The 11,052-nt window shown below is 45.1% G+C and overlaps 1 long non-coding RNA gene across 1 annotated transcript; it reads left to right on the forward strand.

The window, feature by feature from the left end:
• The first annotated feature begins 763 nt into the window (after positions 1-763).
• On the forward strand, positions 764-10,745 carry LOC106900340. The gene is made up of 5 exons (XR_001414138.1): positions 764-881; positions 1,918-2,070; positions 2,287-2,375; positions 9,402-10,236; positions 10,302-10,745. It is a non-coding gene; the product is annotated as an uncharacterized LOC106900340 (long non-coding RNA).
• The last annotated feature ends 307 nt before the right edge of the window (positions 10,746-11,052 follow it).

Raw genomic sequence — 11,052 nt, forward strand, 5'->3', positions numbered from 1 at the left:
GCTGAAGAGTTAGAAGGATCATTTCAAACCATCCTGACTGGCTGATTTCTCTGCTGGCAGCACTCAGACTATACTTGCTAAATTAATAGACCGAGTGTTTTCTTGTCATGTAAGTTCAGCCTACCTTATTAATTATGGTTTCGTTTATTTGCTGCATGACTCCTGCTGGTCACTAGATGTCACTAATAACGAATAAGAAAGAGGAAGATCGGGGGATTTCTTGGGGAGGCAAATTATTGCAGGGAATAGAGAGTGGGAGTGCCTCAGCCCGGACCTCTCTTAGCAGAAGGGTGGCATTCAAGCACATGCCTAGCCAAAAGCAAAGCTTTAATTGACGTGAAGAAGGTGTCTTAGTATGTAGTGGCATCAAATAAACTCCTGTTTCAATGAACTGACAGATGCACTTCTAAAGGAGAGGTAGCATTGCTCGCCCGGTTCTCTAAGCAGGAGTGTTGTCACCAAGAACAAAGAGCAGTGGAAATTGTAGCTCTGGTATTTTGGTCTTTGTGGCCTGCCCTAGACACACTTTACATAAAACAGCTCTGGAGCCAAGGAGCTCTTTGCAGTGTTGAGACCAAGACACGTCTGACCGTGCGTTCCTATCTCCCAGGCCATCCGATTAGCCCCCTCCAGGACAGTTTGACTAATTGTCATTGCAAGATCCCCAAAGTGACGGGGTGCCACGCATCACTTATCCATGTTTTCCATGGAAAAGAGTGGACTTGAGCAGCCCGGTGTGAAATGCTGCCAAATCATTCCACAGGGGTCTGCTCAGGACACTTTCCAATGCATCTTCGGAGACGGTGACCACTGCTTTTGGAGGAGCAGCCAACAGACATCAACATACTCCAGGGACTTTGGGGAACTTGCTGCTTGTTAGTGTAAGCCCATGCCTCAGTGCTGATCTAATCCAATAAGCTCAACTACCATCACACCATTAGTTTGATGAATAGATACAGCCAAAGCCTTAGATGTGTTTAGCTCAGGAGTGAATCAACTAGGGAGTGAAGGTCATCCAGCCCTCCTCATCCATATGTCAACCGCATCCAGCGCTGCTCTTCAGGGCACTTTCAAGTTAGATTTCCTTCAGCCCTAGGCTGTGTCTTTACTGGGAAGGTAGGTGAGCTGTGCTGGAAAGATAGACAACACAGGAATTAACTTTCCCTGGGATGGAACTAGTCAAGACTAACCTTAGATTCACATCCTGTGGTTATGTATTTACAGCTCTCCATGAACGTAGCCTCAGGTCTGCTCTGTTCTAGCCTGTTGTTTCAGTCCTATGTGCCCATTTGATTTGGTTGCATATTTAGACAAAAGGATGGGCTGAACAAGGCCATCCTGTACCCTGACCCTCTCAACAACATGTGAAAGGTTGGAGATACTTCTAGCAAGAAGGAAGGAGAGGAGACAGCACAGGAAGGACATGGACCCACTGGAACAGGTCCAGTGGAGGAGCACAAGAATGACCAGAGGGCTGGAACACCTCTTCTACGAAGACACACTGAGAGAGTTGGGGTTGTTCCCTGTGAAGAAGACAAGGCTCCAGGGAGACCTTATAATAACTTTCCAGTAACTAAAGGGGGCCTACAGGAGAGGTGGGGAGGGACTCTTTATCAGAGAGTGGAGTGATAGGATGAGGTGTTTTAAAATGAAAGAGGGGAGATTTAGATTAGAAAGTAAGATGAAATTCTTTCCTTTGAGGGTGGTGAGACACTAGAACAGGTTGCCCAGGGAAGTTGGAAGTTGTGGATACTCCATCTCTGGAGGTTTTCAAGAACAGGCTGGATGGGGCTTTGAGGTCTGGTGGGAGGTTTCCCTGCCCATGGTAGAAGGGATGGAACTAGATGATCTTTAAGGTCCCTTCCAAGTCTAACCATTCTATGGTTCTATGAGTCTCTCCCACTCCCTCTCTCTTAGGGCAACAAGAGGAACTCAAGCAATGATGTCAGCAGAGAGAGAAATGAACCAATGGCGATACAAGTTTGAGAGATGAAGCTGAGACTTTCAGTTTGTAGAGAAGAACACACTGATTTTCTCAGAGTCTTCCCTGCAGTAGCTCTGGCTGGCAAGGTAACATCTGCAGCCCCAGACAGGACAATCAGTAACTGGCCACGTCCCTATTCTTTTTCATTTCACATCTAGGTTTTTTTGGTTTCTTTGCTTCTTGGCAGAAATACCTGCTAGATATCAGCAGTTTTTTCCAGCTATAAAATCCCAACATTTCAGAAGGCATTTTTGTTCTAAATCAAGTTTAAACATAAAATGCTCTTCCTTCTCTCTCCTCAGAAATGCATAATGAGAATAACCAAATTGGATGGTCTCGACTACATCAAATCATTTGTTTCAACAGCGCCTTAATGCTCCATTTCCATAAGGTACACACACTTTTCTTCTAGAATAATAACGCATTATACCAGCAAATATTAAAAACATCGCTGAAACGTATTATTAAAATTAATATTTGATATTATCCTAAAAGTTCAAGTGAAATTAATTGAAATTGTTAAGTTGAAAGAGGAATTTATTTACTGCAGGATGAGATGATTTGGTATTATCAAGAGAAAATCAACCATGAGTTTCTTCCAGTACTTTCCTTGTTCTAGTCTGTAATTTTATCAAAACTTACATACTTTAGAGAAAATGAAAGGGAAATGCTTTGTTCTGGAGGAAAACAGTTGTATTGGAAAAGCTCCAACCAATATTATTTCTAAAACCTTCCTCAAAGCCACCTCTTCTCCTGCTGTGAGTCCTCCCCACTCTCTGCTATAGCTGTTATTTGGGTCATATCAAAAGCTCATTGTCTAATTGAGGACGATCCTGCTGGGTGACCAGCTTGGCCTCTGCCCAAGTCCTTTTCCACCACAGTTATCCTGGAGGAGGACCAGACCCAACCCCGTTAGGGGGTGGCCACCTCCTGTGGTGGGAGAGAAGCCGTGAGTAAGGCAGAAACCATGGAGGGGATATAGTGGTTTCCACCACCGCCAGCCTTTCTCCTAGCTAAGGTTCTCCCTGCGACATGGTTTTGGAGCGTGGTGCTCTTCAGGATGCCTATGTCTGCCAAGCAGTCATGAGAAGTTGGGGATGACCATCCAGGCCTCCTTTTAAGCACCAGCCCACCGCACAGCCTCCTCCTTTGCTGTACTGCAGTATTATTCCTTTTATTTTTTATTCCTGAGCAGTCATACATGTGTCCTCTTGTGGTCCATGTACTTTCAAAGGCCAGGATATATTCACTCTGTTCCATTATGTGAGAATTCCTATAACCTCCAATGAGGAAAGCAATGTTGGATTTCAGTAATTATGAAGCTATTTAAGCAGAAAACCCATGACTCCAAAACATACAAAGACACTCACTAGGCTTCTCGATAATCCATGGACCAATACGGGACTGACAAGCAATGCATCATTCTTCCTGCCCAGAATGAATTGATTCTGTCACCAGCAAACTAAATGCAATCAGGCTCTTGACTTGAATCATAAATTGTACTTAAGTCAGAGTTAGCAGTAAGGTGAAGGGAAGCAGATAAAAGACAGGAGGAAAAAAAAGAAAAAGAGTGGCAAAAGGTTGGACCAGCAAATAATCTTAAATAAGGAATGGAAATTTAAATATTTTATTTCAATATGTGGAATACTTTCTATTTTTCAGAACTCTGTGCAGGAGGAAAACAGAGAGTTGTAGAAAGTTAATATCTTGGCATCCAGTATTTTCCCATATAACCAAATGGTGGTCAGGGTCCTGGTATCCTGTTAAGCCTGATCTCCTGAGAAAAATATTTTTTTTTAGTAGACCAATCTGCTGAGTAGATAGACATTGAGAAAAAAAATTCTACATGGGCGAAATCTGCAGAATGAGGAAACAGCCTATGAACTGCCCATGCAGCAGTTCACCTTACATGTATCTAATTGTCCCTTCACCTGAAAACTGTGTCTGAAAAGATGTTACCAGGGAGCTTGTCCTGGAAAGCTGAGCAGAGAAGGGGCACAGTGTGGCACAGGCTGTCTTCCACGCTGGCAGTGTAGTCCCCCAGCTAGGAGCTGTGCTCCTTCTGTGAAATGACACTAATGAAGATGGTCTTTGCAATGGGTCAAATGATGGGAGACACTGGGTGACAGGAGAACAGGCTGGTAGAGAGGGATGGGTGCACTGGAAAACTGTGCCAAGGCTTCCTCTGCTGAGAACTGGAGCAGAAGGATGGGAAGAAGATGGAGTGGTTTGCTTTTAAGTAAAATTAGTTTGTATCTGTGATTTAGGCTTGGGACAAAGGGCATACAGTGTGGAGCCATCCTTTGGCTAGAAGGAGCCCAAAGGAAAGAAGGAATGCAAAGCTGCTTGCCAAGGCAGATGGGCTTTCACATGTTTCTTGTTCCCAAGGTGGCCAGCCGAGCCCCGTGAACCATCCCAGCAATTCAGTCCTTCCTCAGGGAGGTGGCACTGGATTTGAGGCCATGGTACATCCTCTGCTGGGGATTAACTTCCATGCTTCTAGCTCCCCATCAGCGTTTCAATGCCCAGATTCTAAACTCAATTTCTTAGGTGCCAAAGCAAGTTGCCTTTTACACAAATAAGGTGGGTTTGTTTTTTGTTTTTTTTTTTCCTGTGCTGTGAGAGCGTTTGCTGACACTGATTTGCTCTCCTTTGCTTGGCAGAGGCAGCCCTGGTGCTCACCTTGCTTGTGACTTGCAGCCTGCTGAGCATCTCTCTGCTGTGCTAGCTCAGCTGCTGGGAGGAGGAGGAGGTTGCCTGGCAAGCAAGGATGATCTGGGGGGATCTCTGATAGCAGGAGATGCCTTAAGTCTGAGGACGCAACCATGGTCCCTTCTGAGCATATTCAATCAATGAGCAACCCATGGAGACCTGCTGGGAAGCCAAGTCCTCCTCTGCTACCTCCTCTATCACTCTTTGGGTTCTTCTTCCAGCTATAGACTGACTTTTTATCCTTGTGCTTATTCTACATCTTTGTGCACTAAAACAGTTCGTCTGGTCTTTGGTCTCCTTCTAGCCATTAGCTTTCCTGAGAGTTTGCTGACTCGAGCCAATCTGCAGGCTGAGGAGAAGATGAATTGCTTTGGTCATGGCATGCCATCTCCCCTCTTCCCATCACCTCCAGGTCTTTCTTTGCCTCTCCCTTTCTCTCGCTCTATACGCAAAGGAAACCTGTAGTTGACAGGAGGTCATTGCCTGTCCACTCCCCACAACAGCCAAGTGACTTTGTGATGTAAAAAGTGCCAGGGACCAACGCAGCCCTGCTCTGCGGGCAGGAAAATACTTCGCTTGATTGATCAGTCACCCAGAGATCACCAGGCAAGAGAGTTTAGATGATAAACACCAGCAAGACGTGTGAATTAACACAAGCTGAGCATTTGACCTAAAGGGTGTCATTTAATGAACTTTTTAAATTAATCATCTCATACCAAGACCTTGGGATGAGGCAGGACAGCCCAGGCTTTCTGCGACTGATCAGGCATTCAGATTTTATCACCAAGTATCAAAAGGCTCTTGATTCACTTGATTTGTGACGGGTTCAAATGTTCTCCAGTTTAACTCTGCTCTCAGCAAAGACAATGATGAAATCACCCAAGCGAAGTCCCAAGCCAGATCAATTCAGATCCCTGTGTTAAGTATTTTTAGATTCATGGAGACAAAACTTGTTGAAAGTGAGAAAACAGCACATAAACGTAAGACATCCTGAGTGAAGGAAATAGAGCAAGCTTCCATGCTTAAGTTTTACAGAACAATACAGAAAATGTTCCTCAAATGAGATAGGGATAGAGCTGATTAAAAAGTGTGTGACAGAACATATTTTTGCCACAGAATTCTATTTCATCAAAACAGGCTGCTTCTGAATGCATTAATTGCAAAGGAAGTTTGTTTTCGAAACAAGGCTGCAATAAAAAAATTATCCCAGGGTTCCTTTCTGAACTTGTTATCTCTGAGACATCCTGGGGCATGGCTGCAGGCCCACAGTGCTCGAGATGGTGCTTGTTTCCAAAGGAAGGAGGTAGGGACTCGTAAACACATCAGCCAAGCTACAATGCCCAAGAAAATGACATTGTCATCCACTCGTTTCTTCTGCAAGTCCTTATTCTTCATTAAGGAGGGGTAAAAGCAGTCAACTCACATTCGTCAAGAACAAGTCATGCTAGAGCAAAGAGATGGCATTTCTTTGCCTGGGTAACCTGCTTGTACTGGAAGGGCAAAGTAGTGCTTCTCAGGGAGGGTATCAGCTGACATGAGTGAGGTGACATAGTCACCAGGAAGCACTAGCAATGGTTGATTCCAATTAATAGGTTTATTAAATACAGAAATTATTAACTCACATGGCCCAGATGAAGTTTGAGATGCCGGGGGTAACACTGAGTGGACAGAATTTGGCCAGGTTGGCCTGGGTGAGTCAGGAAAATAGTTTGCAGTGCCTCAGGTGGCGCAGGAAAGGAGAATTCAGCAGCCTAAAAATGAGGATACGGGTATGACACTGAGAAGCAGTGATGAGATGTTGGCTGTGGGAATGCATGGGATGAACCACAGGGTGGGAGATGCTCCAGCAAAAAGAGAGAGCTGATTCGGAGAGGTACGAATAGGATATACATCTTGAAAGACCTTGATTTTGCTCCAGTCACCTTGGGGCTGTCAAGGTCTTGACTCAAGTTTCGCACCCAATTTTGAAGCTGTGCTTCAAGAACTATGCAGAGGCACTGGAAAGAAGCCAGGGGAGAAGACCAAGAAAGAACTGGGTACGATGCGCAGGAAAGGAGAATTCAGCAGCCTAAAAATGAGGATACGGGTATGACACTGAGAAGCAGTGATGAGATGTTGGCTGTGGGAATGCATGGGATGAACCACAGGGTGGGAGATGCTCCAGCAAAAAGAGAGAGCTGATTCGGAGAGGTACGAATAGGATATACATCTTGAAAGACCTTGATTTTGCTCCAGTCACCTTGGGGCTGTCAAGGTCTTGACTCAAGTTTCGCACCCAATTTTGAAGCTGTGCTTCAAGAACTATGCAGAGGCACTGGAAATGCTGCTGGGAGGAGGAGGAGGTTGCCTGGCAAGCAAGGATGATCTGGGGGGATCTCTGATAGCAGGAGATGCCTTAAGTCTGAGGACGCAACCATGGTCCCTTCTGAGCATATTCAATCAATGAGCAACCCATGGAGACCTGCTGGGAAGCCAAGTCCTCCTCTGCTACCTCCTCTATCACTCTTTGGGTTCTTCTTCCAGCTATAGACCGACTTTTTATCCTTGTGCTTATTCTACATCTTTGTGCACTAAAACAGTTCGTCTGGTCTTTGGTCTCCTTCTAGCCATTAGCTTTCCTGAGAGTTTGCTGACTCGAGCCAATCTGCAGGCTGAGGAGAAGATGAATTGCTTTGGTCATGGCATGCCATCTCCCCTCTTCCCATCACCTCCAGGTCTTTCTTTGCCTCTCCCTTTCTCTCGCTCTAGACGCAAAGGAAACCTGTAGTTGACAGGAGGTCATTGCCTGTCCACTCCCCACAACAGCCAAGTGACTTTGTGATGTAAAAAGTGCCAGGGACCAACGCAGCCCTGCTCTGCGGGCAGGAAAACACTTCGCTTGATTGATCAGTCACCCAGAGATCACCAGGCAAGAGAGTTTAGATGATAAACACCAGCAAGACGTGTGAATTAACACAAGCTGAGCATTTGACCTAAAGGGTGTCATTTAATGAACTTTTTAAATTAATCATCTCATACCAAGACCTTGGGATGAGGCAGGACAGCCCAGGCTTTCTGCGACTGATCAGGCATTCAGATTTTATCACCAAGTATCAAAAGGCTCTTGATTCACTTGATTTGTGACGGGTTCAAATGTTCTCCAGTTTAACTCTGCTCTCAGCAAAGACAATGATGAAATCACCCAAGCGAAGTCCCAAGCCAGATCAATTCAGATCCCTGTGTTAAGTATTTTTAGATTCATGGAGACAAAACTTGTTGAAAGTGAGAAAACAGCACATAAACGTAAGACATCCTGAGTGAAGGAAATAGAGCAAGCTTCCATGCTTAAGTTTTACAGAACAATACAGAAAACGTTCCTCAAATGAGATAGGGATAGAGCTGATTAAAAAGTGTGTGACAGAACATATTTTTGCCACAGAATTCTATTTCATCAAAACAGGCTGCTTCTGAATGCATTAATTGCAAAGGAAGTTTGTTTTCGAAACAAGGCTGCAATAAAAAAATTATCCCAGGGTTCCTTTCTGAACTTGTTATCTCTGAGACATCCTGGGGCATGGCTGCAGGCCCACAGTGCTCGAGATGGTGCTTGTTTCCAAAGGAAGGAGGTAGGGACTCGTAAACACATCAGCCAAGCTACAATGCCCAAGAAAATGACATTGTCATCCACTCGTTTCTTCTGCAAGTCCTTATTCTTCATTAAGGAGGGGTAAAAGCAGTCAACTCACATTCGTCAAGAACAAGTCATGCTAGAGCAAAGAGATGGCATTTCTTTGCCTGGGTAACCTGCTTGTACTGGAAGGGCAAAGTGGTGCTTCTCAGGAAGGGTATCAGCTGACATGAGTGAGGTCTTCTGATGCTGCCACCAGCAAAGCAAGTTAATACATAGTCACCAGGAAGCACTAGCAATGGTTGATTCCAATTAATAGGTTTATTAAATACAGAAATTATTAACTCACATGGCCCAGATGAAGTTTGAGATGCTGGGTGTAACACTGAGTGGACAGAATTTGGCCAGGTTGGCCTGGGTGAGTCAGGAAAATAGTTTGCAGTGCCTCAGGTGGCACTGGGTACGATGCGCAGGAAAGGAGAATTCAGCAGCCTAAAAATGAGGATACGGGTATGACACTGAGAAGCAGCCATGAGACGTTGGCTGTGGGAACGCATGGGATGAACCACAGGGTGGGAGATGCTCCAGCAAAAAGAGAGAGCTGATTCGGAGAGGTACGAATAGGATATACATCTTGAAAGACCTTGATTTTGCTCCAGTCACCTTGGGGCTGTCAAGGTCTTGACTCAAGTTTCGCACCCAATTTTGAAGCTGTGCTTCAAGAACTATGCAGAGGCACTGGAAAGAAGCCAGGGGAGAAGACCAAGAAAGAGGGGACACCTGTAATATGCAGCATGTATGGACAGAACTGAGTATCCCAGGAAGGAAGAGACTGAGCAGAGACTTGCATTGTTTTTTTCAGTAGGTAAAACATGGTAATCAAGAGAATAGAGGCTGATTACTCTCTGGTTTTTGGGTCTAGGAGGAGAAAAACATAAAAATCAGCAGAAACTTCTCATTTTCATAAGCACTTCCTTCACTTTCTCGCAGCCTAACCAGTTGACCTCAAAGAGGAGTTTGACTCTACCAAAGCATGTGGAATTCCTGATAGAGGTACCTCTATCAACCTGTAGTGACATATTTATTGTTGTCTTCCAGGTCACATTTCTGACGGGATGGTGTCGGAGCTGAGTGTGTTTCAGAGTGCCAGATTTCCTCACCACCTGGAGATGAGGACTTCGGTGTGGTCTGCCAGAAGGCATGAGTGCTCTGTGATGGACATGCATTATCCCTTTCATGAATTAGACAGGTGCTGTGATGTTCAAGAGAGGTTAGGATGCCTCAGAGGCCTCAGTTTTTGTGGAGCCCTGTGTTTCTCGTTGAAAGAAGTGGTAAAATGCCCTTGAAGAGGAAGATGCATACACAGCTCAGAGTGGACAGTCTTTTCCCAGTCGGATGCAAACACATCTCACTGCATAGCACTAGCAAGAACCTTAATTTGTCCTTGATTTTCCAGAAAGGAAACTGTCTGAATTAACACTGTCTTGTTTTGCATTTCTCAGTATGACACCAATTAATTTTCAATTAGAAGACTTATTCTAAATTTCACGGCATGCTTTCGTGGAAACGAGGCTTTGATTTTCAGTTCCTAAGACATCCATGCCAACCCTTCTGTGGGAGCCTCAGATCCACCATGACCCAGACCAGCTGGCAATTTGCCCCAGTGAAACGTAAATTTTCCAAAACGCCCAACTGTGAACGATGTTTTTTTCCACAGTAACATTGCATCGATTCCAGGCATTCAGAAGCATATCAGATTCTTGTGTCTGGCACACTTTCCTTTAAGATGTGCCTCTAATGAATTGTCCACAGCTTCAATCTGCCCCCAGATTACCTTCTCTTTTGGAGAGGCCTAATGAATAAAAATTGCCTTAACATTTCAGCTCTGAGACCTCTAACCAGACACCTGGCTAACATGTGGAGCCTGCTGGCAGTCTAGGTAGAGCCTGCAAGTCCTGTACGTGTGGAAAGGACAAGTGAAGAAGTAACAAACTAGAGGTCTAGGTAGAGCCTGCAAGTCCTGTATGTGTGGAAAGGACAAGTGAAGAAGTAACAAAATGAGAAAGAAGGCAAAAGCGGGAAGAAGGCAATTCATTTCTCCCATGTTGGTGTTGGAAGCTAAACTTGAAGTGCAGTGGTGCCACTGGTGCATCAGGACAACAGGAGGAGAACAGGGATTCTGGCTTTCAGTAAGAGCTCAGCACATAACAGGTCTGTCAGCTTTAAAAAATACTCTTTGCATAAGGGGATGAGAGAAGGAGGGGCGTCAAGAAACCCCGTTTCTGCTTTCTTCCGATACAGCATGTGGTTGCACCAAGAAGCTCCTGGCCACTGGCAATGGTGAAGACTGAAAATATTAGAGAATTAGAAAAGTTAAAGGCGAGGACCGGACTTCTTGGTGCTCTCTGTAGTGGGCTGGGAACAACCACTGATGCAGGGAGCACCTGGCAGAACCAGCCACCCTATGCACAGCCTCTTCCTTGCAGTCCTCCCAGAGCATCTGTGTGTTCTGTCATAGCTCCAGAGGAAACCAGCCCAAGAGATTCTAGGCTGTGATGGGAAAGCTGGTTTCATGGGTGGTTTTTTTTATTGCCCTCCTCTCAAAGCAATTTCTTTCTCTGGTTTCCCTACTCAAGAGGCAGCAATAGACTGCTAAAGGGACTCATGACCAATGCAGGGACACAAGTTGTGGTCTAGGTCTTTGGCAGTAGACCGTCCTTATGTTGATCCACAGCCCTGTGTTGCACCC

This window comes from Calidris pugnax, unplaced genomic scaffold (assembly GCF_001431845.1).
Source record: "Calidris pugnax isolate Ruff unplaced genomic scaffold, ASM143184v1 scaffold147, whole genome shotgun sequence".
NCBI lineage: Eukaryota > Metazoa > Chordata > Aves > Charadriiformes > Scolopacidae > Calidris > Calidris pugnax.